Source organism: Molothrus ater, chromosome 5 (genome assembly GCF_012460135.2).
Source record: "Molothrus ater isolate BHLD 08-10-18 breed brown headed cowbird chromosome 5, BPBGC_Mater_1.1, whole genome shotgun sequence".
NCBI classification, from domain to species: domain Eukaryota; kingdom Metazoa; phylum Chordata; class Aves; order Passeriformes; family Icteridae; genus Molothrus; species Molothrus ater.
In genome coordinates, this window is record NC_050482.2 from 55731515 (window position 1) to 55756949 (window position 25435).

Consider the following 25435-nt stretch of genomic DNA (forward strand, 5'->3'; position numbering starts at 1 on the left):
ACTCAGATGCAGCATCCTATAATCTTTTTAAATGAATCTATTTATAAAGCAAGCAAGAAACTGTCCCCTGTTGTGCTGTGTAGGTATCAGAGAGGTTCAGTAAATTCCAAACATCCTCTTATGGCTGGCTTAGGAAGCAAACCTTTGTTTGGGGCTGTGACTTTGCCCAGAGGAAGGCCTGCAAAGGCAGGGACACACAGCTGGTTGTGCACTGCTCCTCCCATGGTATAGAAGCTTGGCAAGGGGAGACAAGCTCCTAACTCATTTTAGGAAGAGGGTATGCATGTGAAATGGGAATAATGGCATATATTAAAAGGAAACTGTGAGGGTGAGTAGGAAAGGCACAAGAGCTGGCAGACAAGCACCAAGAGGAGTTGCTAATTAGCCATCAGCTGCTGCCAAGGTGAGTGGTGGGGGAAACACAGCACCTCTGAGTTGTCACCATCGCCTCAGCAGAGCTCACTTCTCCCAAAATTATTCTCTTCATCTCCCCTCCATCAAAAGAGTCCTGAGGGACTGCAAAGCACAGATCTTGGCAGCCAGGCAAGCCTGCCACTGAAGCACTGACAGCTCAGAGATGACATCTCCATGCAAGCTTGGGAGACTTGCATTCCAGCATGAAGCTGGGCTCGATTTTTGGTTGCCTACATGGGTACCATTCTTCAGTCAAGCCTACCTGAAGCCTGGCAGATCTTCTCCTTGAATAGGCTTTCTCTCTATTCAAGCTTTTTTTCTTTTCCTCATGGCAACCTGGATATGCAGGATAAACTACAAATGAGAAATCTGTTTATTTAACTGTATTACTAAAAATTACTGTGTCACATGTCATCTGTGTTTGTCTACTGAAAGCAAACGTGGAAGAATTAAACTGATGTTCTGTAAAGCCAGTTTGTGCTAAATAATAGTCCATGATAAAGGTTTTACTTAAAAAGTGATTGGAAAATCTAATGCTAAAGTAGTTGACCAAGTTTTGTGTGAGCACCAGTTAAAAATTAGGAACTGAATGTATGATTTCAAATATATTTATAAAAGTCTTTCATCTGTACTTTAGCCCATACTTGGGATGAAGAGCACTCTTGAAATTTGAAATTACTGTCTACTAAAAGCATTAGTCTCAGAGAATTTTATCTAAGCTTTTTTTTTTTTTAGGTCAGGGTTATCACTTTTTTAAAGCAAAATTATTCTAATTTCCCTTCTACAAAGCCCAATCTCTGCTTGATTTGCAGTCCAGATTTTGCAGCATTGTGCTAATTCATGAGAAGAACAGAGATAAAATCACCAGAAACAAAAGGAAAACCAGTTTTGTTTCACTGTGTTAGGAGCAGGAAAGACAAAGAATCAACAGGAGAAATAGGAGGCACAGAGAAGGAGAAGGCAGGGCAGAGAGAGAACAAAAATTTCCCCTGGCTCCCTGCTTTTCAATGCCTATGAACAGCCCATTCTGTCTATCCAAAAACACTGCAGAGAGACCCCTGGGTCCCACAGGACATCAGCCGTGCAAAGATGGGGCATGAACACAAAGTGAGTGACTTCTTTGTGTCTTCATGGACTCAAACAGCCTCCATGCCCACTCCACTTCCCAGGCTGCAGGGCTGCCTCCGAGGCCCCTGGAGCACAGCTCTAGCCTTTCTGGCAACCCTCTTCTCCACCTGTTCTCTCCCCTAAATTTAGGCAGGAACTTACTGCAGAGCCTCCTGGATAGCCACTCAATTCCTTTCAGGAAAAGAAAAACCATTTAAAATCCATTGATCACCACCACCTGCAGGAGAGGATTAGAGGATTGCAGGCGGTTTTTTTGGTGTTGTTTTTTTTTTTAACAAAATAATGGCTCAGTTTCCCACTGAGTGGTATTATTCTTCTGTCTCCAGGGAATGTGTGCACAAAAAAAAAGCACCCCAATTTCACTCTACAATTTCCATCTCATTTATGATGCCAGCTTCCCTCTTACTTCTGTGATGAGACTCCTTCCTTCCTTGGTGATTCCAGAATTGCTACTACTTCTATGATGCCAGACTCTTTTCCTCCTCTATGGTGCCACACTCTCTTGAACATCCAGGATGGCAGAAACCCTCTTACCTCTGTGGGGACAGAATCCTTTCTCCCTTCCCCAACAATGCAAGACTGCCTCCATCCTCTTTGATTACCTCCATCCTCTATGAAGCCAGATTCCATCTTTCCTCTGTGATATGAGATTGCCTCCAAGCTCTGTGATTCCAGACTCCTTTCTTCTGCTATGGTGCCACATTCTCTCCATCATTTGTGATGGCAGAACTCCCTCCTTTTTGATACCAGATTACCTCCACCCTCTGTAATATCAGACTCTATCTATTTCCAAAACTATTAGAAAGGTAAATGTTGTTTATCCTCATTCGGAAGGTTTGGATAAAGCTGAGAATTAAGTTTAGCTAAGTGCTAATATCCCATGGCTAAGTGCTTGTGGACGTGCAGAGAACCAGGAAAGAGTGATATAGGAGCATTGTGTTCCCAGGGAAGGGGCAAAATTACTTCATTAGTTTCTCTCTGTTTGTTATTTTCTTGTAACGAAAATAACCTCCAGGATGTCTGAGTCAATGACAACCATGTTCAACCATAGCTTTCTCAGATCAGTTTTGTCATGTAAAATATTTATCAGACATATTTTGTCCTATTCTTCCCCATCTGTCTGGTGACAAAAAAAGGTCACCAATGTGCAAGTTAAATGCAGCTCCAGTGACAGCAATTAGATTGGGAACTTTATTCTCAAACAAATATGACATTGGTGGGTACAAAAATTAATCCACTGGAGATCTGAGCACTGACTCTCAGGAAGTTATTGCACAGCTAAGCACCACTTCATAAGCTATTCTGCTCCCCATAACCCCACTCATCAGTACCAGCACCAGGACTGGAGGCTGAGTCTGAGTATCCAAACAGCATTAAAAGTGTCCCTGCAGAGCCCTTGGCACATGGACTGTTGGGAGCAAAGCATGACAACATGTTTCCCAGGACAGGGAAGAAGCTGGGACAGCACCTTCACAGCTTCAAAGTGAAAACAGCCTGCAGGTATTGTTTGGTGGGCAACACTAAATGGTGCATGGGGTCCAAGAATTAACTTCCTCAGCGTTGCTTCTGAAGCCTTCAAGTTCAATCATGCCTTGTGAACACCAACAAAAGACTTGCCTTGTTTTCAACACAAGAAATTCCTTGTGGTAGCATCTGGATTTTATCACAGCACTACACTTTGCCACCTTGGATCCTACAGCTCTTCAGACTTCACCCCTGGGCCAAGTGTTTCACTCAGGGAGGCCCTGTCAGAGCATTTCTGTGCTAGGCAGCAGAATTTTTTTTTTTTTAGCATTTGTCTAGTGAAACTGGAGAAAACTTTTTTCTGTCAGGATTACACAGCAATTCTGTGTGAGGTAGCATTAGTCTGTTGCTCAACGTCAAAGCATCAAATGGCAGTGTCTCTCCTGAGAGCCACAGCCAAGCTTAATCTATTTTGTCACTCCCCTAACCCTTGCCAAGCACTGTGGGTTTGTAGTTTATCCTTTTATCCCTCCTTTAGGTGTCCCAATAAACAGTTGCTTTTCTTTCCTCATAGGGCTGTCTCTTCTCAGCAGCCCCAGCCTTTGTGTAAGTTCTGTTTACTGTAGGGAGCAGCTATTCCATTCCCTTTCCTTTCTCCTATCTTGGCTCTCCGGATGGTAACATCTCCTGCACCTTATTTTGGTCACTAGACAAGTAGGTAAACTTTCCTGCAGAAATATTTCTTTTCCAGTGAAAGCAAGTATTCTTCTACTTGAATGTGTTGGATATATTTAGTTTCTTTTTAAAGATACACTTTAGCACAACCTTTGTAGAAGAAAGGGAAAGAGATCAATAAATAAAATGAATAAATCATAAAGGCATCTTTTCCACAGTCAAAGGGATGAAGGGGAAAGGGTACCAAGGAAGTCACAGGGTTATTTGTGCACTTCTAAAACATTCCAGAAACAGGCACCAAAATTGGGGAACACTGTATTGTAGGATGCAGAGGTCAGAAACATTGCTCAAAGGCTCAGCCCCTGGCCTCATAGGAGTATACTGAAATATTAATATCTTAGAATAAAGAAAGGTCAACCAAGAAAACTCCTGTTCATTCCAGTTGCTGGGAAAACTGCACATGTCAAAATATGGTCCAAGAAGACACAGAACATAACTATTAGGAGGTAGAACACCTAGAGCTTTGCTTCTCAAATAAGATCTTTTAGCCAACTGGAGCACATCAGCAGCATACAATGAATTATTGTTGTGGGAATAGCAATGTAATGCAATTAGCATTAATTTGGAAATGACTCAGCATGACCATGCATAAAGGATGAATGAATCACTCCTACAGAGTCTCTGGCTATAAGTAGTCCAGTCACAAGTGTGAGAAGCAAAGCAGTATGGCTAACACTGAGATACAAATTTAAGCTGTATTTGAAGCTACCTGACAAATTTAGTGTCAGTCTAAAGAGGCAAAGGCATTTAGGAATGGAAAATAAAGTCAACTGAAAATGACAGAAGATCACTTGGATGAAATTAACTTGTACACAGGGCTGAAATTAGGAAGCAGGGAGCAAGACCATGCAGGCAGAGGTGCTGTCAAAGATTCAGTCAGGCACAGGCAGAAAATAGCAGCTTTCACAATGAAGAGATACTGGCTATGATCTGGAGAACAAATGGGTCCACCATTTACCTAAGGAAGAGGACCAATGTGAGGCAAAAACATTACTCTCAGAGTCATATTTTACCATTTTTCTACAATTCTTTTGAATCTGATGGACAAGTCTTCAGAGCACGGACCAGATCCTTCCAACACCCACCAAAGGAAGAGAGGTGGATTTTGAAGTTGCAGAACAGACCCTTTCCCCACATAACTTGTGCAAAGCTTACTGCAAAGACACCAGCAAACCTGGTTTCCTTCTACAACCTGGTTGATCAAGGGAAGCTGATTGATGTCACTTTTTCGGACCTCGACAAAGCTTTCAGTACTGCCTCTCCCAGGATCCTTCTGGACAAACTTTCCAGCCCACAGCTGGATAAACACATCCTGTGATGGGTGAGCAGCTGGCTCAGGGGTCAGGCACACAGGGTGACAGTGCCTGGAGTGACACCAGGCTGGCCGCAGCCACTGGTGGGGTCCCACAGGGCTCCATCCTCAGCCCTGTGCTCTTAAACATCCTCATTAATGATTTGAATGAATATTAAGTAATTTTGCCAATGACACCAAACTGGGAGGAGTTGTTGACTCCCTCGAGGGCAGTGAGGCCCTGCAGAGAGCCCTGGACAAATGACAGGGCTGGCCAGGAAGTTCCCACTCTGTGAGGTTCCAAGGGGATTCTGCCCCTGGGATGGGGCACCCCTGGCTGTATGGACAGACTGGGAATGAGAGGCTGCAGAGCAGCTGCAGGAAGGGACCTGGGGGTTCCAGGCTGTGGCCAGCTGGACATGGGCCAGCAGTGGCCTGGTGCCAGGAGGGACAGCCCTGTCCTGGTGCATGGCCAGCCAGGCCACGGAGGGCATTGTCTTGCTCTGCTCTGGGCTGGGGCAGCCTCACCTCCAGTCCTGGAGGCAGTTTTGGGTGCCACAACATAAAAATTATAAAAAGCACGTTAAGCTTTTGGAGAGTGTCCAAAGGAGGCCACAAGGATGGGGAAGGGTGTGGAGTCGTGTGTTTTAAAATGTTTATATGAGTTCAGTTGTAAAGTTGGTTATCCCTTTTATAAGTTAAAAATATGGTTTGGTCCTCGGTTCTCCCCATGTACTTCCCTCATAATGGTTTCTCCCTAAGGTGTTTACCCCTTGTTTTCCTACCAATGGCTTGTCCCTTTAAGGTGACTGAGCCCTTGATCCTTCCTTTTATGCCCTTATAAGTTTATCTCCTCCCTCCTGGTGGCGCCCACTTCCCCTGTCTATCATTGTAACCACCCCCTCCCTTTATTTTGAGAATTTTCTGTGTCAATCATCCCTTACTCGAGGTATGATTTGCCTCCAGAGCCTCTTCCCTCCCCTATGTAATCCATATTTGGTCCAGCTGTGTCCCACACTCCTCCCCTGGGCTTCGTTTATTGGTTCCCTCGTGTCTCCTCCTGTCACGCCCATCCCCTTTATCAGTGCCTCCTCAAGCCATTCTCCTCAGACACCTGTAACTGGTCCTGCTTGGGAAATAAGGTGCCTTGGCATCCACACGAGTGTCCACTCTCTCCTTCTTTCATCTCGGGACTTCGTAGCCACGGTCTTGCCTGCGCCACCCACATCGCAGACAGCACCACTACCCAGGGGTTTTCAAGAAGAACCCGGGAGTGGCAGATCTTGTGGTCTCCTCCAGCCACACACCGGGAGCAACTAGCCGGCATTCGTCCAGCTCCCGTGGCCAGGCAGTTCCCACTCTGTGAGGTTCCAAGGGGATTCTACCCCTGGGATGGGGCACCCCTGGCTGTATGGACAGACTGGGAATGAGAGGCTGCCGGAAGGGATCTGGGAGTTCTGGGCTGTGGCCAGCTGGACATGGGCCAGCAGTGGCCTGGTGCCAGGAGGGACAGCCCTGTTCTGGGGCACCAGGTCCAGCATGGCCAGCCAGGTCAGGGAGGGGATTGTCCCGCTCTGCTCTGGGCTGGGGGCAGTTTTGGGTGCCACAACATAAAAATCATAAAAACCACATTAAGCTTTTAGAGAGTGTCCCAAGAAGGCCACAAGGATGGGGAAGGATCTGGAGAGCAGTCTTTAGAGGAGTGGCTGAGGGCACTTGGTCTATTCAGCTAGAGAAGAGAAGAATGAGGCCAGAGCTCACTGTGCTCTTCAGCACCCTTGTGAGGGAAAGCATTGATCTCTTCACCCTCCTGACCAGGGACAGGACCCAAGGGAATGGCTGGAGCATTGTCAGGGAAGGGTTAGGTTGGTGTTTAGGAAATTTTCTTCCCTGAGAGGATGGTTGGGCACTGAACAGGCTCTCCAGGAATGGTCCTGCCCCCAAGGCTGCCAGAGATCCAGGAGTGTTTGGGCAACACTCTCAGGCACAGGTTGGGATTGTTGGGGTGTCCTGGGCAGGGCCAGGACTTGAACTTGATGATCCTGAGTTGGTGCCTTCCAACTCAGCCTATTCTATGATTCAATTAAATTTGGCCCATAATACTAGATGATGAGCATTTTTCTCTTTTGCAGACATGTAAGTGACCTTGGAAATTTGTTTTCCCTTGTATGTTCTGTATTTAAATAAATTACTCCCCTCAGTGACTATCTCACATGGTTTTCCAGCAACACAGGCCAGCAAATGCTTTGATCCCTTCCAATCATGGAAACCAGACAGCAGTGGAACAGAACCCCTTGGACTGCACAGCTACAGCACATCCCAGGATAACATAAAAATGAAGATGGTTACAAATAAGGAACTGGCCTCCTTTGCCCAAGCAGGATTCAATCATGAAGTGATTAAACTTAACCATGGTTGCCTCCTTCCAACCCCCTTCCACTATCCCAGGTTGCTCCAAGCCCCGTCCAGCCTAGCCTTGAACAGTTCTATAAAACATTAACATTGCCCCATAAATCAAAGTTACCAGAAAAATACAGTTGTACTCTTGAATGGTCCAAATTCTGAGACTCACTCTATTAGGTTCAGTTAAAGGTCAAAATTAACATATTTATCTTAAAAACAAGGTCACTTTAAATTCCTAATATCTGAAAAAAACTCAGATCTATCAGAAAGGAAAAATAAATTTAATCACCACTGTAAAAAAACCAGCCACTTATATTCTAGTTCTGACACCCTAAAAAATACTAAGCCTTAAAATTTTATTCTGATTGTATTAGACCTTTCTAAACACTCTGTTATGACACTTTTAGGATTTAGTATTTCCTAAGTATGGAAGATTAAGGCTTTTTTCTTTTGAAACATACAAGAAAAGCCAATCCTTGGAAAAAAACACAGAGGGTTAATCTTTAACTGTAGGAGCCCATGAGAAACCAGATGCTGAAATCAGATGGATGCAAGTAAAATGATGTGAAACTGCTCACATTCAACAGACCCATATAGAGGCTTTCAGAAAGAGTCAGCATTTCTAAATCCTGGCCTGTAATCACCAGAGAAAAAAACCAAAAATTCCTCTGGTACAGGCCACAGTGATAGGGAATCGTTTTGTTCAAGACAGAAAAATCAAGATCCTGTCCTCATGTAGTTAGGGTAGTTAAGATCCCCTGGCAACCTTCTTAAAACAGGACTATCCAGCTTTCTGCTTTGCTTCTAATTTGACTATTTCCTCCCTCCACTGCCCCTTGGGAATCATTTTATACAACTTCAGTTTGGAACGACACTTTTGCTCCATGTCTTTATTTTCCTGTAGCATTGCAGCATATTGGCATGTATCACATTTCCTCGATTCCAGGAATTCAGGTGCCACACATACAGGTGGGTAACATGCACTCAAAAAGTATCATGACATAAGGAACCATAACCAGATTCGGGCTCATTTTTCCAACAGCAAAAAAAGGATCAATTTGTCACATTGCTTTGATTTTGAAAAGCACATTTTTCAAAGGGCATCTCTATTTATGCCTCCTAATTATAAGCACCATTATTGGGCACAAACAAGACAGTTCAACAGCCAGCTAAGTGGTCTGCACACAGAGTTGCTTATAGATGCAGAGTTCACGTGGGGAAGACATATTCACCATACTCATGATGCCTCTTTGAAAATGTCAAGGTACCGCCCTAAAGCTCTAGAGACAAAGCTCAGCCAGTGCAGAGCACCAGCTCTAAAAATGAGCCTGTGAGGACTTTTTGAGTCAACAACTCTTCACATTAACAATTTCCAGCTTAAAACCACAAGTCACAAAATGAAGACAAGGTTTTACAATGCAATGCTTTAAGTTCAGAACATCCTAATACATGAGTAAGGAGCTTCCCCTTCCCAGAAATGCCCTTTCTTTGTTAAATTCAGTATAAAGTGCTTGAAAAGCTTGAAAAATTGTAGTATCTTTACTCTGTAAAGCATAATTTCCCCATAATTATTTATCATTCTACTCCTGAATTGTAAGGGATAGGTTCTTCGTGAGAATTTATAGTATGCCATTGTCTGCTCCAAAGTTCTGGCAATTTATAACAGCAGAAAACTTAGCCATTCATAAAAAGAGAATTAGAAAAAGAGTTATTGAAAATCCCTCCTAGTTCAAGGCCTAGGAAATCATACTTGCATGACAAAATATTAGAAGAGGGTAGCTCTGTTTCCTAGCCATCTTCTAAATTTCCCTATTATCCTGCAAAATATTTCTACAACAGAATTACAGTGGTGAGTGAGCCAACAGCTGTAATGATGGAAATGAGATGGAATTTATTACGTCACAGAACCCTGAGCCCTTTAGTTGTATGAAGAGTGCAGAACAGCACAGTCAGATGCAGTTAGCCCAGCTTTCCCTGGAAGGAACTCGATGCTGTGAGGTGGGAAAAAACATTTTGAGTGCAAGTTAGGAGTCAGAAGGCACGAATTCCATGCCTCCTTCATGTGGCTGGGAGCCACGCTTGGTGCTCAGCAGCACCAGTGGGACCCACACATAGCCCATGGGCAGCCCCAGGTTTCTCACACAGGAGAAGTGCCAGCAGCAGTGGGCAGAGGTGTAGAGGAAGGGCTGAAGTGTTTGAGTAAGTCTGGGACCTGTGTAGTTACAGAGAAGCAAGGTATCTGTAGATTTTGGTAGTTATGCAAATGGTGTTTGCCAATTGAAAAGCTGAAAGATTTACTGGGGGCAATAGCACTGGCAGGAGATTCTTCCTGCTAAGGAGAAAAAGTAATAAAGCAGGTGCTAGAAATGCAAATGCCGTTTAATTAAAACCAAGAGCTCTGAGCACTGTTTAGAATTAGCTGTACAGGTTCATTCAGACCAAATACCCAGCTTAACACAAGTGTGTATATTCAGTCTCTAACAATTTCATAATGTTATATAACAGAAGCTTTTTTGCACTTCTTTCTTTTTGAAGAATAAGCCATACTCTTATGAGAGTATTGAAAACCATTTCAAAATTGAATAACATGAAACTCTAAGTGACCCCTGTAATGATCTATTGGCCCTCTGTGAGAGGCATCATTGCTCAGCAGCCTCATGCTGATCCACCTTTCGGATACCACTGCCTGCCCAAAGCTTACTAAAAGGTCATTCTTGGTCTCTAAGGATGCAATTTAAAACTTAGCTCTGAAAATAACCTTTCATCTTTAATGATGTGTTATAATCCCTCTGCAAAATACTATTAATTTGTAAGCCTTGTGGAGGTAATTGTGTTTACCCAAACCCATAGTCTGAAGTATTGAAGTGCTGGGGTTTAGATATCAGTGGCCAGGTCCCTGTGCAAGCACACTCATTTTAATTCAACATATTGACTTCTTTCCTCTCCGCACATCTTCCCCTGTTATTTAGAGCCAAGGATAGTAAAAGCTGTATCTGCTGGCCTTCCTCCCCCTTCCAGCTTTATTTTTGTCTTCTTTCAGAAAAGGTCTCCTGTGAAGGACCACATCAAATTCGTGTGGCAGAAAACAGCAGCTGAAGGCAAATTCAAAGAGTAGAAAGACTGTGAATTTGTCATACCAATTAAATATATACTTGCACACTGAAAATTAAGACATTCAGGATACCCAGTTGCCATGAAAAGAGATGCAACTCTTGGCTGCTCTGATCAGGGTCGGCATCTCAGAAGAAAAACAGTGCAACAAAGCTGTGAGCAAATGGGTTGGATCCCAGACATTTTTCATGTGATGGAGCAAACCTGCACCCTCATGTAGCTCTCTTTGTATATCTGATGTCTTTCCTAAATGCCATGTCTTAGAATTGCATTCCTCCAAATGGAAAAAAAAAAGGCATCTCATATTTCCCTCTATTATCTCCCCAAAAAGAAAAATTAGAATAATGCACATGTTCAAAAGCTCAGAGGAAGAATCAAGAGTTCCTGATATTTGTTTCTTAATCATCCAACATTTTCTGAGTGTTCAGGGCTGAAAAATCACATTGATTTCACTCCTTTCTACCTTATATTCAGACAAGCAGCAGTTATCCAAATCCACACTGAACAGACCAGTTAGTTGGGGTTCTTTCTTATATAAAACAATAAATTACAGAAGGTTACATAGAGCAAGAAAAAGAGTTCACTGTGGTCACATCATCAGGAACCAAAATAACACAGCATGAACAAATAGAAATTAGTTATAGGCACTTGCTACTATTTCTACGTTGTTGAGCCATCATAGATGAGATTAAATAATGTCATGGTGGGGAGGGGGAGGGGAAATAGTTTTCTCTAATCTCTCCTGTCAAATTACATCCAGGTTAAGAAAAGAATTAAAGGATCTCCTTTTACATTTCCTGGAAGATAAAGGCAGACAGTTCACCCCACACTGGGGGTAGGGAGGCAAGATGGGATTCTGGTCTAACACCCACATTCTTTGACAGTTAATGCAGGGAAATCAGGGGTTACAGTCTGGAGTGTCCTGGCAGAATTTTGCATGCCCACAGGAGAAGGCAGAGATGCATTTCCTGCAGAAGAGTCCTTTCTGTCCTGGCTGAGTAGCTCAAGGCTGTGCATACTCAGGGTCCCTAACCTAGCTGAGGTCCCACCTGTGGAGCTTTCCAGGCTGTGGGCACAGGTTGTCAGCACCTGGCAGATATTTCCACAAACTCTGTGTTTGGAAAGTGAAGCCAATCTATTTGAAGAACTAGAATCCCCAATACATGGTCTAATCCATGCAAATATCTTCCCCTACACAGAGAATGAAAATTATGAAACCCAAACTTTTCCTGATGTTTTGGGTTCTTTCCCTCAAAGCACCCCAGAACAGTTATTCAAATACTGTAGAATCACCATTGTGATTTCCTTTGTCCACATTTATTTATTTATTTATTTATTTTTACAACAGGGTCCTGTAAACATCACGGTAAAAAGAAATCTAGGTCACTAGATTTTGAGGACATAATTGCCAATCCTGTCCTTAATTATCACAGATCACTTCTAGCAAGGATATGACCAACCCATACCTTCAAGCACATTTGCTCGTTTCTGCAAAACTTATCTAAAAGTTTTGCTAATATCAATTATAACTTAAGGCAGGAAAAAAAGACCACCACTCAACTTCACCTCAAGGAACATGGTCTGTGCAGGATTTTACAGCTCTCTTTTTATCTTATTACATAAAATCTAATCACACTGAGTATTGCTTCAATATGCTCCACATTCACCACTGAAATTTTCATTAGTTAAAATTCATTCACATCAATAAAAACACAGATGGCTTCTTCTGTACCAAACTGTTCTATTCATCTTCACCACACACTTTGAAGGCACTTAACAGAACACTTGTCAAATCTGGGCTCCTGTGAGGTGCAATGGTGAAGTAAATGCTGTCATTTTATTATCAGCAGGATTACAATGAGTTTGATTAAAGGGGTGGTGTCAGTGGGGCTTTCTTAGATCTTTGGCATGAGAGCAGCATCTCAAAAAGCTCATAGTAATTCCTGTATATGAATTCACCAGCATCTACTCTGTCACTGTTAATGAAGAATCATTTGCTTCCTTAGGCTCCCATATAGGAAATTTTACTACATTTCATGAAATATCTTGCATCACAAATTGTAGTTGTGATGCAACAGGTTTGCCAGTTTGCAAACAATTCCTACCACTGCCACTCTCTTTGCAAATGGTATTGGAGAAAGGTGATGGAGGCAGGCTTCCTTCCCTACCTGCTCAGGTGGACAAGCTGCCCCCATGGGGCTGGTGCAGAAGGTGTCAAGTGAGGCACGAAAGCTCAGTGATTTCCTTTTTCCTGGCCTTTTCTGCACGTGCTCTGTTTTTCTGGAGACGTCTAGCAATGAGGCAAGCCCTCACAATACCAGCAGTGGTAGCAGAGTGAACAGCACTAATGAACCACTTGGAATGATCATTATTCTTTGCAGAACTAATGAGAATTAGAGTGGAAAACCCCAACTGAATCATTCACACACTGATATATTTATACAAATGAGATGTACCTATCTGGTCTGCTTCCACCAGCTGCTTTTGGTAAAGCTGGATCAGAAAGAAGATTGTCTTAGAGAGAGAAATGATATGCAGAATAATTAATCCTCTTTCCCTTTACTTGTTTACAAAGTATGTTCACACAAAAAAAGCTCTCTCTCCCTTTTTAGTATGTTCATACATGCTCTCATTCTTCTTTCCCCATCTAAAATATTAATTTACTCAACAGTTTGTGGGTATGAAACATTAGACTAACATCCATCAGATGTTATAAAAAAAGCTACTGATCAGCCCAAATTATCTCTGCTAGTATTCAAATTAGCATCAAAGTGAAAAATGTGTGTTAGTCTATGGAATATTAATCCCAATATTTACGGGTGGGACGTGCCTGGTCTCGTCTGACCCTTGCTGCTGGACCAAAGGCGGCAGCTGTTGTGTTTCACCTCAGAGATACCTTTGGCTGGCTGGATGCTGCAGCTGGGCACTCAGAACAAATCCAGGCATAGTAGAAACTCAATTTAACTCTGGTGGAAAAGGTTCAGGTGATGGTGAAGAGAAAAAGGAGAGGATTCTGCCGTAGAGTTTTAATCCAGAGTTTTATTCCAGGATGACAGACCTCTGAATCTTGTAACAGCTCCCAACAGAATCCAGACCGCATGGTCCCGTCTCCTTTTAAGCCCGGGGACAGGGGGAGGGGAAAGGAGAGGTTGGCACACCTGGGAGGTTGGGATAGGTGAAACAGGAAATGGCATCACACTGCAACATTAGTCTGAAATGGCTGGTCCTGAAAAGCATGAATGGCTAAAAGGTCACCACCTAAATGGTCTCTGTGCCTTGTAGCACATCAGCAACAGTCAGGATGTCATCCACTCCCTAGGAGACAAAGTTTAATAAAATTTGAAGAGCAAAGGACTGGACTTCAGAAGAGAGTTTCCATTTCCATCAAAACCCAAATATTACTCCTCTTTTTAAAGAAAATTATAATGAAAAAAACATGCACATTCTAATATTTAATTAGGGGCAAAAGTATTTCAGCAAAATTTCCTCATTACAAAGACAGGGATAGAGGAGAATTTAATTACAATACTTATTGAAAATATGTTAGCTTTACAATTCTCTCTCCTTCTGTCACAGTTCTCCATTAGGCATAACAAAACAGCTCACAGACCAGGTACTCTGATTAGAACAGCAGCTTATGAATATAATATAAGCTGTTGAACATACTGCAAGCAGCAAAGCTTTCAAAAAAAATCTCTCTCTGTAAGACAAATTACGTCTCCCCACAATTGCACTGATACTCTAAGTCCTGAATATGCTGAATATAATATGTGGCACATAGGGCTTTGCTAGTCTTCTTTGTGTTAGATATTTCCACTCAGAGACCCCTCACTCTCACCAACCACTGCTGTGGTGCATCACATTCTGAAGGCTATTTGCAGTTTGCAGTATATGACTGATCCTTTAAGTCACTGATTAACATTTCCCCTCTCAGAGACCTTTCAAAATGGCTGATTAGCATTTTTAGAGGAATTTTGGGAAACACTCCATTGCCTGGTTAATTGATGGCAATTTCTTTGTCCCTTCACAAGCACAAGTCCCTTCTACAAATTCTAGAAGTTGATAGAATTTAAAAAGTGGGAAAGTAGTTTCCAATCCAGCAGGTCAGAATGTCATGTTCATTTGATTTTAAGTAACATTGATAATCTAGTAGAAACAACAGCAAATGTAAGAGTCGTAGAAATTTATGTGGTAGTTATGGGATGATTTGAACCAAATTTGGAGAAAGTACATTGCAATAAAAATTACTGCTTTAAGAATAATTTGTTTCATGTATTGTTTTACACCTTGAGTGAATTAAAAAAAAAAAAAACAAAACAAAAAACCCTGCTTTTCTTTACCATTTTGAATTAAAAAGCCTTAGCTTCTTATCTTGAATATTAATTTCATTCAAAGGGTTGCTGTGCTTTAACCAAACATGATAAAAATATTAAGCCACATTAGGTTTTATGAAGTCAGAGACAAAGGCTCATTAAAGATTAAATTCTGCTGGCAATCCATCATGCTGCCTTGAAGGTAATTTTGAATTGAGGTATTAGGCTTTGGGAATACATCTTTCTACCCAATTCACACACTGTCATTCTTCAGCTCCCATTAGAAGAGGTTACCAACATGTTCCCCTGATTACATGAGGAACCAGATGCCTTGACACATCTTGAAACACCTCTCAATCACACTGAGAATGGAATTGCTTTAGAATCCATGACTTGGGAAGCATCAATGCTTCAGCTCTTTCACTGCAAAACAGGACTGACTGCACACTGTTTAAGACAGCACCTAAATAGATAAAAGAGAAAGCTGGGGGAAGATAAGATCAGAAACTCAACCAGAAAAAAAGGTAAAAAAAAAAAGTAGGATGTGTAATTTGCCTAAGTTCAGAAGGAATGAAAAGCAGAACTGGGAATTGAAAGCAGAAAGCAGATCTTCTGGTCTTAATTTTGAAAATATCTGTATCCAGCACTACCTTTCCCAAATGAGAATTGATAGAAAAGCAGCTGTTGGATTTTGTCTTCCTTCTAAGGAATATCTCACTGTAAACAAGATGATAAAGCGAGGCAGGGTCTAATCAGGACTGAGACAAGGTCTGGCAGAACTATCAGTCTTGATGTTCCAAGAGATTTTCAAGGACTCAATGGGAGGCATTTTCTCCCCAGTCCAAGAGTCTGTCTCAAAATTAGCTTTGCCCAGCAGTTGTGGTAATTGGATAAAATAAGCCCCTATGGGAGCTGTAAGTGTTCAAGTAGGTGGCAGGGAAAAATTTAGCTTTATATGTACCTGGGCTTCAAAATCCATGCTAATTTTCACCCTCATCCCTCCCTCTCAAAAAATAAGGGAAAAAAAAAAGGTTGATGATAATTCAAGGTTAGGTTAAAAAACAAGCACCCAAAACCGTGGAGAGGATGTCCACAATCGTAAGGCAATCTGATTTTTGATGAGTATAGAGACATTCGACGTAACAGCAAAGAGCGTCATGACAACAGAAGCCCTTATCTCCATTTATGCTCCAGCAGAATTGCAAAATCAGTAATGTTCTGATCATACTACAATAAAACTACATCTGCCAATCCTTACCCAGCTGTGTCTGGAATAGCCAAGGTGCAGCCTGTCTCTGTGGACACTGAAACCACTGTGTAACTCAGAGCCTTCCCAGCTGTAAGCACCCACTGCAGGTCCTGCAAGCAGTCTGTGCAGTCACACTGCTCTGGTGTCCAGACACCATTTCAAATCCTCCTGTCCTTCCACCAGAGCCTGCTTTTCCCAGGAGAACTGCACAGTCAGATCCTATTCTCATGACATCCTCCTCTTTTTATTTCAATCACATAAAACACATTGCTGAGTTTTTTCCCAAGCATATTTAGAATAATTTTCAATTGTGATTCTAGTTGTTTCTCTTTCCTATGTCACTATCGTTGATGATATTTGCCAGACTAAACATGCCTCCTAATCTGCAAGCTAAGGAGCTTCAGCAAGCTAAGGGCCACTTTGGTTCTCTGCAGATTCAGATCCAAAAGACAACTGAATTCTGTTACTGAGCTTCAAATTAACCACAACAGGACAGAAAGACTTTGCCATGGAAATGCAAATAACAAAGAGCGCAGAGATTCACTGACAAGAAGATATTTTGTGGTAATAGATTAATGGGCTCAGGTATTTACAGAGGAGAGACAGGGTGCCCAGCTTCAAGAGACACTTTCTTCCTTTGAAAAAAATCTCAGATCTACTTCTAAATACAACCACTGACAATAGCACTAGCCTGCTGCCTTGGTACAGGATCATGTTTGACATTTACTTTTCCATTGCTAAATGGTGATGAATGGGTATAGACCAACAGTGGTGGGTGGCTCTATATCATGGTCAATTGGAAAAATTAAAAAAGCAAAGGATAACCAAGAATATAGGAAAAGAAAGAATATTTAAAAGTGCCTTTGAGATGAGGCAGATGGAAGCATCCCCAGAGAAGCAGTGGGGAAAGCAGCACACTGAAAAAACTGAAGCAGAGACTGAAGATTGCACTGCAACCACTGTTTCATTTTCTGATCAGATGAGGAAATTACAAACTACTGTCAAGGAAAATTAATTTGACTTTTTGTGAAGATCTAGTAGGAACTAGGACAAACCAGGCAGGTTACAAAAACACTGGGCTCCTACAGACTTCAGGCCAGTGGAAGAGAGCTTCTGTGAGACTTGACAAGGTACCCTGGGCTGGAGGTCAGAAATAGGTCCTGATCCCAGCTCAAATGTCCCTTGAGGGATGATTCACATCAAATCTCAGCTCTTTGTTTCATTTTGATTATTTTCAAGCAAACTCTTTGGGGCCCAGTGGTATTTGTCACTCCACAGCAGCACACCTCCAGTACAGAGCCAGAACATAATGACATCATTGTCAGATAAAAGCAATGAAATCCAAAGACAATAGAACATAAAAAATGCAGCAGATGGCTTCGTGACTAGAAGAAAATCCTAGAAACACTTACTGAAGTGCAAGAAGAGTTGGTGCAGAAGAGCCATGGGAGAAAGCCACAAAGGCTGTAGGTGTTTCACAGCACATCCTGTCTCCACAGTAAGCTGTAGCACATGAACAGGACAGGGCAGAAGACAGAAGGGAGTAGGAGGACTGTCAACACCAGAAGATACAGTCTGCATAACATGCAGTCTGATACACTTGAATACTCACCTCTCCCTGTCAGGGGAAATGCCAGACATGCTCTCAGAAGAAATTCTCATAAGCCTTCTTGACCTAGGTAAGCATTTCATGCAAACTTCCCACGCTGTTGTACGGTGGGTGCAAAATTCTTATACTATTTCCTCTTTTCCAGATACATAGGCATAGTCCTTTATTAGATTTCCTTTGTTGAAAGGTGTTGCCAAACTTCTCATAATTAAAAAAAAAAAGAAAATGTCAATTATTTTCCATCTACTAATCTTCTTACAAAAGAAAATGAAAATGATATGAGCAAACAAAGTAGAACAAATGCACTGTAGAGCGTATGTATTAGTAATCTTCAATTAGGTAGGGGAAATAAAGGCAGGTAGATGACATATTCTATTTATTTATGCTGTAAGTTGCAGCACTGTACAGAGAAATCCAAGCATACTTTAAAAGAGTTGGGTCATGCAAACCTCCAGCAAGTTGGTGCAAAGGATGGGGTAATTCTTCTGCCAGCAGCAGAAGTGGAACCAGTTTGCTTTGAAATGCCCCTCCCTTCACTCAGGCCATGAGGAGTTAAACTGCCTTAGTTGCCAGTGGTCTGAGTTGACACCAGGTTAAACTCAGTGATGGCAGGATCTTTTCCATTTGCTTCTGGTGTGAACAATTATAGATAAGCAGTTGTGTGAGAGGTGAGATAATCCACTGAGTTGGAGAGGTCAAGAATCCCCATCAGAGTTGAGGAGGAGTTTCCTTGCTGCTCACAAGGAGAGGGGAAAGTTTTCTCCCAGCTCGGCATCATCAGGAGCCTCCTAACCCACTGTCCATGAAAGTTTGTCATCTCTAGGTTCTATTGTATAGGGCAAACACACTCAATTTATTTTCCAAAATAAGAGGTCACTCACAGGGTTTCCAGAGCATTAAGGTTAAATAAAATAGAGTCTTTAACCCAAGGACTAAATCTTTTTCCTCTCAAGACTGTGCAAAGGCCCTGTGGGAGTGGAAGCTTTGTGCTCCCTCTCATCTCCAAGAGGTTGGGTGCTTACCAGGATTTGGCCTATCTTGGTCGCAGTGACAACTGCCCAAAGGAGGCACACAGCCCTCGTGGGGGCACATGCAGGTCACACCATGCTTCACCCACACTCTCACACAAAACCTGTTTTGGCTTAATTACTGAGGGTTTCATGTTTCTTACAGAAAATCTGTGAAATTGCTTTCCCAGTAGCTTTAAAATCTCTGTGTTCCTAAGGAGGGCTCAAGGCATATTCAGACATCCTTGTTATACTTTAACCAGTGTGACCACATAAGAAAAATGTCCTATTTAAACTCAAAAATGGCCAAAACCTGCAGATACAGCTCAGAAAAAAAAAAGAAAAAAAAATGTAGTGCTGAAACCATCGTTAAGAATAATCTATTAGCTAATGTTGTAAAATAGTGGCATTGCATTTAGGCTGTCTTATTAAGGATGAAAAAATACAGAAGTCAGATAAAAATGTAATGAAAGTCATAGATTTAGAAAGCTTAGCTGTGCAGAAAGTCCTAATAGCTCTAGTCCCTATAACATCTTCTTGTGAAGGAGGAAAAATTGACACATAGTGACACTCTGCATTCAGAAAAAGACCTAAACAGTCCTAAGAGACAAGAATTTATGTCACTGATTAGAGAAAAAATACAGAAAGGGTCAGGCTGTCAAGGAAGTTCAGTAAAACATCCTTTTGTGGCGACCAGATGGTCTCCTAGTGAATTTGGCGAGGCTGATTGGTGCACCACTACCAAGCTGAAACCCAGAGGTCTTGACAAACATCTGAATGTCTTCTACCTTTCCTAGATATTATAATTTTAAAGTTCATGTCTCTAGCTCACAGAAGCCAAGGACTGTCTTTTTTCTATTTCTCGTCTTCCCCCTCCCTCCACCTTTCTAATATTGTTTTTCTAAGTAGCTGCAACTAGTTTTAAAACCATGATCAGATGTTTACCCCTTCAAGGGGAGGTTCCTGTCTTAAATAAGGGATTCAAATGCTGAAATTTGAATTGACACAGAGTACCAGTCTGTGGGGTCCTCCCATATACAAGAGATTTGATGGATTGCACTTAAGGTTATTAAATCTGCCTGACTGTTGAACAAGATGGTTTGGTTTAAAAATTAGCACACAGCCTTCAGCATCTTGCACATTTCAATGTCCTTTTTTTTTCCCCCAAAAATTAGTTTCCTTTCCATACAGAGCATGTGGGAATTCCCCCTCATCACTTCCATAATTCTCAAGAATTATTACAGTATTGGAGTACAATGGCATGTAGAAATCGCAGCTTCAATCAGGGCCTCAGTGCAATCCACAAAGTTAAAAATATTCCTTGTTAGTCTAAATATAGGAAAGCATAAATAAATAATTTAATTTTGTAGCCAGGGAAGTAAAGCTCCAGGACATTCAGAACCAGCCCCCTGGAGCAAGTTAACGTTTTCAAGAGTCTTCAAACAAGACTCAGTGCTATGTGACAAACATCCAAAAATTGCAGTTGAATTTTCAGACATTTCTGCCCCACCTAAACCGAAGCTACTCTGACAGTCCCTTGTAGCAGTGTGTTTTGTAATTGTAATGCATTTCTAGCAGTCAGTTTTATAATCTTTCCTATTTTGTGCTGTTATAGCATATTTTATTATTGATGGATTGTTCCTTTCCCCCCTGTGTTATTGGTTTTGCCCTAGCTGTCCATCTCTCCAAAGATCTGCCTCTCTGTTCCCTGTTTCTCCTCCTATTCAATGTCAACCCCTCCCCAAGCCAGCCTCTTTCTCTAGAAACTTCCCTATCAATTCTGTATCCTTCGAAACCCATTGTTTGTTTAAGTTACTCTTGTTACTCTTAAACCCTGCAGTCCCCTTTTGGTTTAAACATTGTATTCCCTGCCTCGTGTTCCATCCTCAATTTCTCCCAGTTGGTCAAAGATTGCATCCTCTCCTGGGATCTCCTCCTGCTTATAATTTCATGTATGCTTTTGAGTTTGTCTTTCTGTCACTTAACCTCTGGGAATAAACTTCTTTGGAAACCATACAGAAGGCCTCTCCCTGATCTTTGTCCCTGCCCTCGGCACAGTCTGCAGTCCACCTGTGCCATAGAGCCGCTGTACCCTGCAGCTGCACCCTGGATTGGACAGCTTTCTCAGGGCAGCCCACCCGTGCTGTCGGTGTGGGGAGCTGGTCAGGCAGAAGAAATCCGGCACCGCAGCAGTCCCTGAGCTGAGCACCACATTATGCACCTTTTCTCTTCCTCTGACCTGTCCAGTAGAGCAATCTCAGAGTGGTTTTGCCAATATTTGTCACATAGCTGCTATTGCAAAGAGGAATAGATCCCGTCTTTTGCTATGGCCCCCAGTGGCCCATAGGAAATTAGGAGAAGAAATAATATAACAAATCTTACCTTAAATCTTTTTCTTCTGTTTTTCCTTTCTCATTTTCAACTAGTCAACTCATCCAGGTTTTCCTATCAGTGCTTTGATCTTCAAAGCAGTATAGCATCTATGTTTATTTCCATTTCTATCCCTATTTAACCAAACAGAAAAAGACATTTGACAATAATGTTTTGCTTAAGTCCTGCAGGTCTCAGTACCTTTGGAAGGTGTTAGATGGGCAGTAGGAGCTTAATATTTTTCCTTCTTAATCACATGGAGCTGATAAAAGATGATGACTGGTAAATAACTACATGACAAAAATCCTCCTATTTTTATCAGTAGTGGTGATGATGCCAGATTCACGTTCTTAAAAGGCTTACCCTCGTGAACAAATTCATTGAATGCAGAGCACTGGAGAGTGAACTTCTAGACTGGTTTAGGAATGTGACAAAAACAATAATGCTCTTAGCACAGACAGGGTGCAGGGACAGACACAACATTGCTTTGCTACTTAAAACTTTGAAAAACTGTTTTCCTGAGAAATCATTGGGATTCCATGATATCACATGTTCTTTGAAGGATGGTTTTATGAAATTTTAGAGATTATTTCAGTATTTGGCCAGGTCTTTGGCTCTCTAGCAAAACACAATACTAACTTGGCTAATAACACATCTCAGAATACAGTAATTTAGATATGCTTGAGAGAGAGAGTCCCACGGCGACATTTCCCAAGTATATTATTTACTCCTGGTTTACTCTGTCACAGGCCTGCAAAGGAAAATCCAGCTTTCCTACTTGCATTTCTTCTCCAAAGTGAGACAATGTGAAAATGCTGGGAGTGTTTCAAGAATCATCAAGGCTGTTGCTATCAGACAATGGTATAAATAATTTTGTAGCTCTACAACCTTTGTCTCAAGAACAGTTTTTCTCCACTACCCTTAAACAAGGTTTGCTTCAAAATATTATTTTTCTGGCAGCTGGATACATTGGAATTTTCAGCCAGGCCACAAACACCTGTTGCTTTTTGCATTACTGTTCTATCAGTGCAAACAGCTATTTTTTTTCCTGATGCCTGCTATCTTCCATCCCCACACAGAGAAATGCTCCCAGTTTTGTGCCACAGGCAATTCCATTAATGCACTCTTACTTTTTATGGCTATACCACTAAAGGAAATGCTAAATAACAACAGAATCAACAAATGAAGCCCAACTAGCATATTTTCTTTCAAAAGCCCTTCTTGCCGCCCCACTCCTGTTCTCTCTAGGACAACACCACAGAAACACACCCACATTGCCTTCCCCCTTGCACCCGAGCACCAATATTTAAGACTTCTTTGCACCCTGGGGGTTCTTCCACAGCAATGAAGTTACGCAACATTGCTCAGTTTTACACAAGGATTTTGAGCAGTCACTAACTCCACTGAACAATTTTGCCAATGGACTGTAATGGCCTTTGGAAAGGAACGTGCGTCTTTTCTCAAGTGTAAACCATTCCTTAGAAATAAATAGTTTTGTGAACCATGAAAATCAGTCAGATAATTTGTGCTGATCAGACACACAATCAGTTGATTAGCTCCAATTAGTTTGGAGTTTCAGTTCTTAATTCTTCAGCCACCTGTTCTCGGGGACCTTTCAACACTTCCCATAAGAAAGTCCCTTAAAAGAAATACCTCAGGTGGTATCACTGAATTTTGTGATATCACTAAATATCTTCCTTCAGGAATTAAAATCTGTATCACTTGTTACAAATACAGGAGAAAGAGGAAAATGAGAAAAGCCACATTCAAGAGTCCTTGGACACAGGAAACCTTCTTGGAGGAACTGCAGTGCAGTGAACCCTGAAGCCACAGCCAATGTTCCTGTTTGCACTGAGTAGAAAATGCCCAACAAAATACTCTTTTCATCAGTAATTTTTCATCTCTTGCCCTTGACTGGTTATTAAAAAAAAAGCATTGTATTTAAAAATTTGCCCAGGTGCTTCTTTTGCCACGATTTACATTCAGAAACAAGCAGTGGTTTAGTTTTGATTGGACTTTCCTTATCATTGCCTGTCTCTCCAGTGAAAACAATACCTGATTTCTGGAGGCAAAGTTTCACAGCTACAGCAGAGAAGTAAAAGCGTGAAAAGGCAGAAAAGCAGTAGAAGGTTGACATTCTTTACCCTCTTCTTCCAGTACTTGAATTTAAGTGCCATTAATTCAAACTTTGCATGGATCTGCAGCTTAACTGCCTTCCAGTTTGTCACCCAGTATGGCAACACTGGACCCTTTAACTTATCACTCACTCTCAGAAAAATTTAAAAGGTGGCTTGAAAACCTTACAAGAAGAAACATAAAAAGATGAGTGGGGAAAAGTAGATATTCTACTTTCAACATTACCCCTGTTTTAAGAGGAGACAGCCCAAAGCTCCTGCTGTTTGCAACCAACAAAAGTAGATTTTTTAAAGTGCTATGGGGACATGGCTGGACATTTCATTCTCAGGGGCAGAAGAGCAGGTGCATGGTGATGTGTCATAGTCATGGGTATTAAGGGAATCTAGAGGCACAAAGACTGTACTCACACCAAATGTAAATGTTTAGGTACTGATATAAAAATCATTCATTTATATGATTTTTCTTTGTGTCCTGGTAAATTCAGTTTGGCAGAGGCTGAGCTCTGCATCTCACAGGTGTGAGATGCCACCAGTTTCCTGCCTGGTTACAACTTGCTTCACATCTCTCACTACATTCCCCAAAACAGCCCTCCGTAATTTCCTTTTTTACCTGGAATCATTAGGACTGCTCTGATGCTCACAGCAAGCCTCCATGGAGAACCCTATTTTCAGCTGTGCTTACATACAGATGAGGATAAAAATAATTCAGGAGGGCAGGGTGATGAAGTGTTTCCTGAAAGAGATTCCAGTAATTTATTTTGTTTTCATTGAAATGACCCCATGGAGAAGTTTACCACACAGCTCAAGTGGCTTAAGTCATAAAAACACATGTGCACCAGAAAGCCTCCTACATGTGAGGACCACCAGCTGTTAAGAGACCCTTGATATCATATACATCTGAAAACAGAGCAGCTCAGGGACAAAAAAAAAAAAAAGCCTTTCAGCATCAGTGAGAGCCCTGTTTCACTGCTCAAGCAAGCAAGCACGTGCCAGAGAACTGTCATGGAGCTGGCACCATGTTATTCCTCTCACAGGGACACCTCTGTGCTTGGAGATGTGGCAGTGCTGCTGACATATAACATGTTCAGTTGTGGGTTATGCACTAGGCATTCCCTGCAACAAGCATTGTCTAAATTGCATAAACCCTGCAATAATTTTAAATATTGTAATATGTTTAATGCATTATCCAAAACACATCTTCTCGAAATACTGACTCCTCACAGTAAATGATGGGCACACACAGAAAAATCAAGGTCCTTAAGTTTATGACACTTAAGGACCTTGAAATAGCTGTGATATTTGTACAGAAAAGAAACAAGGGCATACACAGTTTAAAAAGGGTCTGTGATTTGACCCAAAAGGAAATTATTTACTCAGAGAAAAACATTCTTTAGGAACTGCCAAGGGCTTCTGTATGAAATAATGATGAGTCCCAGTTCTTTCTTTCAATACCCCATCAGGCTGCACAGCAGTGCAGTGGCAGGAGCTCTTTAGTCCCACAGTACCAGGCGTGGGTATGTGCAGTGGCTTGTGCCAGTGGAAAGCAGAGGAACACCTCACACCTAACACTCCCATTCATGCTCCTGACTGTGAGGAAAAAGCATCAATCTCCCCTCCAACACCACATATACCCTCCAGACACAAACCAAGCCCTGCAGGGGGGCAGAAACCCTCTTTGGATCCCCCTCACCTTCAGTTCTCCAAGTCCTGGAACAAAGCCTTGAAAGAAGCAGACAGTTCCTAATGCTTCAACAACATAAAATTGAATATTTTAGTTTGTGAAATGCTTTTAGGCGTCTGAGGGCATCACCCAGCCAATGCTGAGGTACCACCACCAACCCAGACATCCTCCTGCCTATTTGACCTTCCACTAGGAAGAAAAGTAGGAAAGGGATGTAGAAATACAACTGTTTTCTGACTTCCTGCCAGCAACATGCATGAGGGTGTTTCAAAAGAATTTTTCGGAAACAATTTCCCTAGAAATGTTGTGGGAGGACTTCAAGGGAGATGAGTGATACCCTTGATTTCATTTCAGGAAAAGCATATGCTAAATTGTAGGAATTAATTTTCCCAGCTAATATTTTGACATTTCTACAATATGGTCAAAATTAAAATGATGATAATAACGGTATTTGGCTTATTTATCCTGCGTGGTGTCTGAATGTATAGTGGTGGGGGAGTGCAGATATATTCATTAGTGCAGATT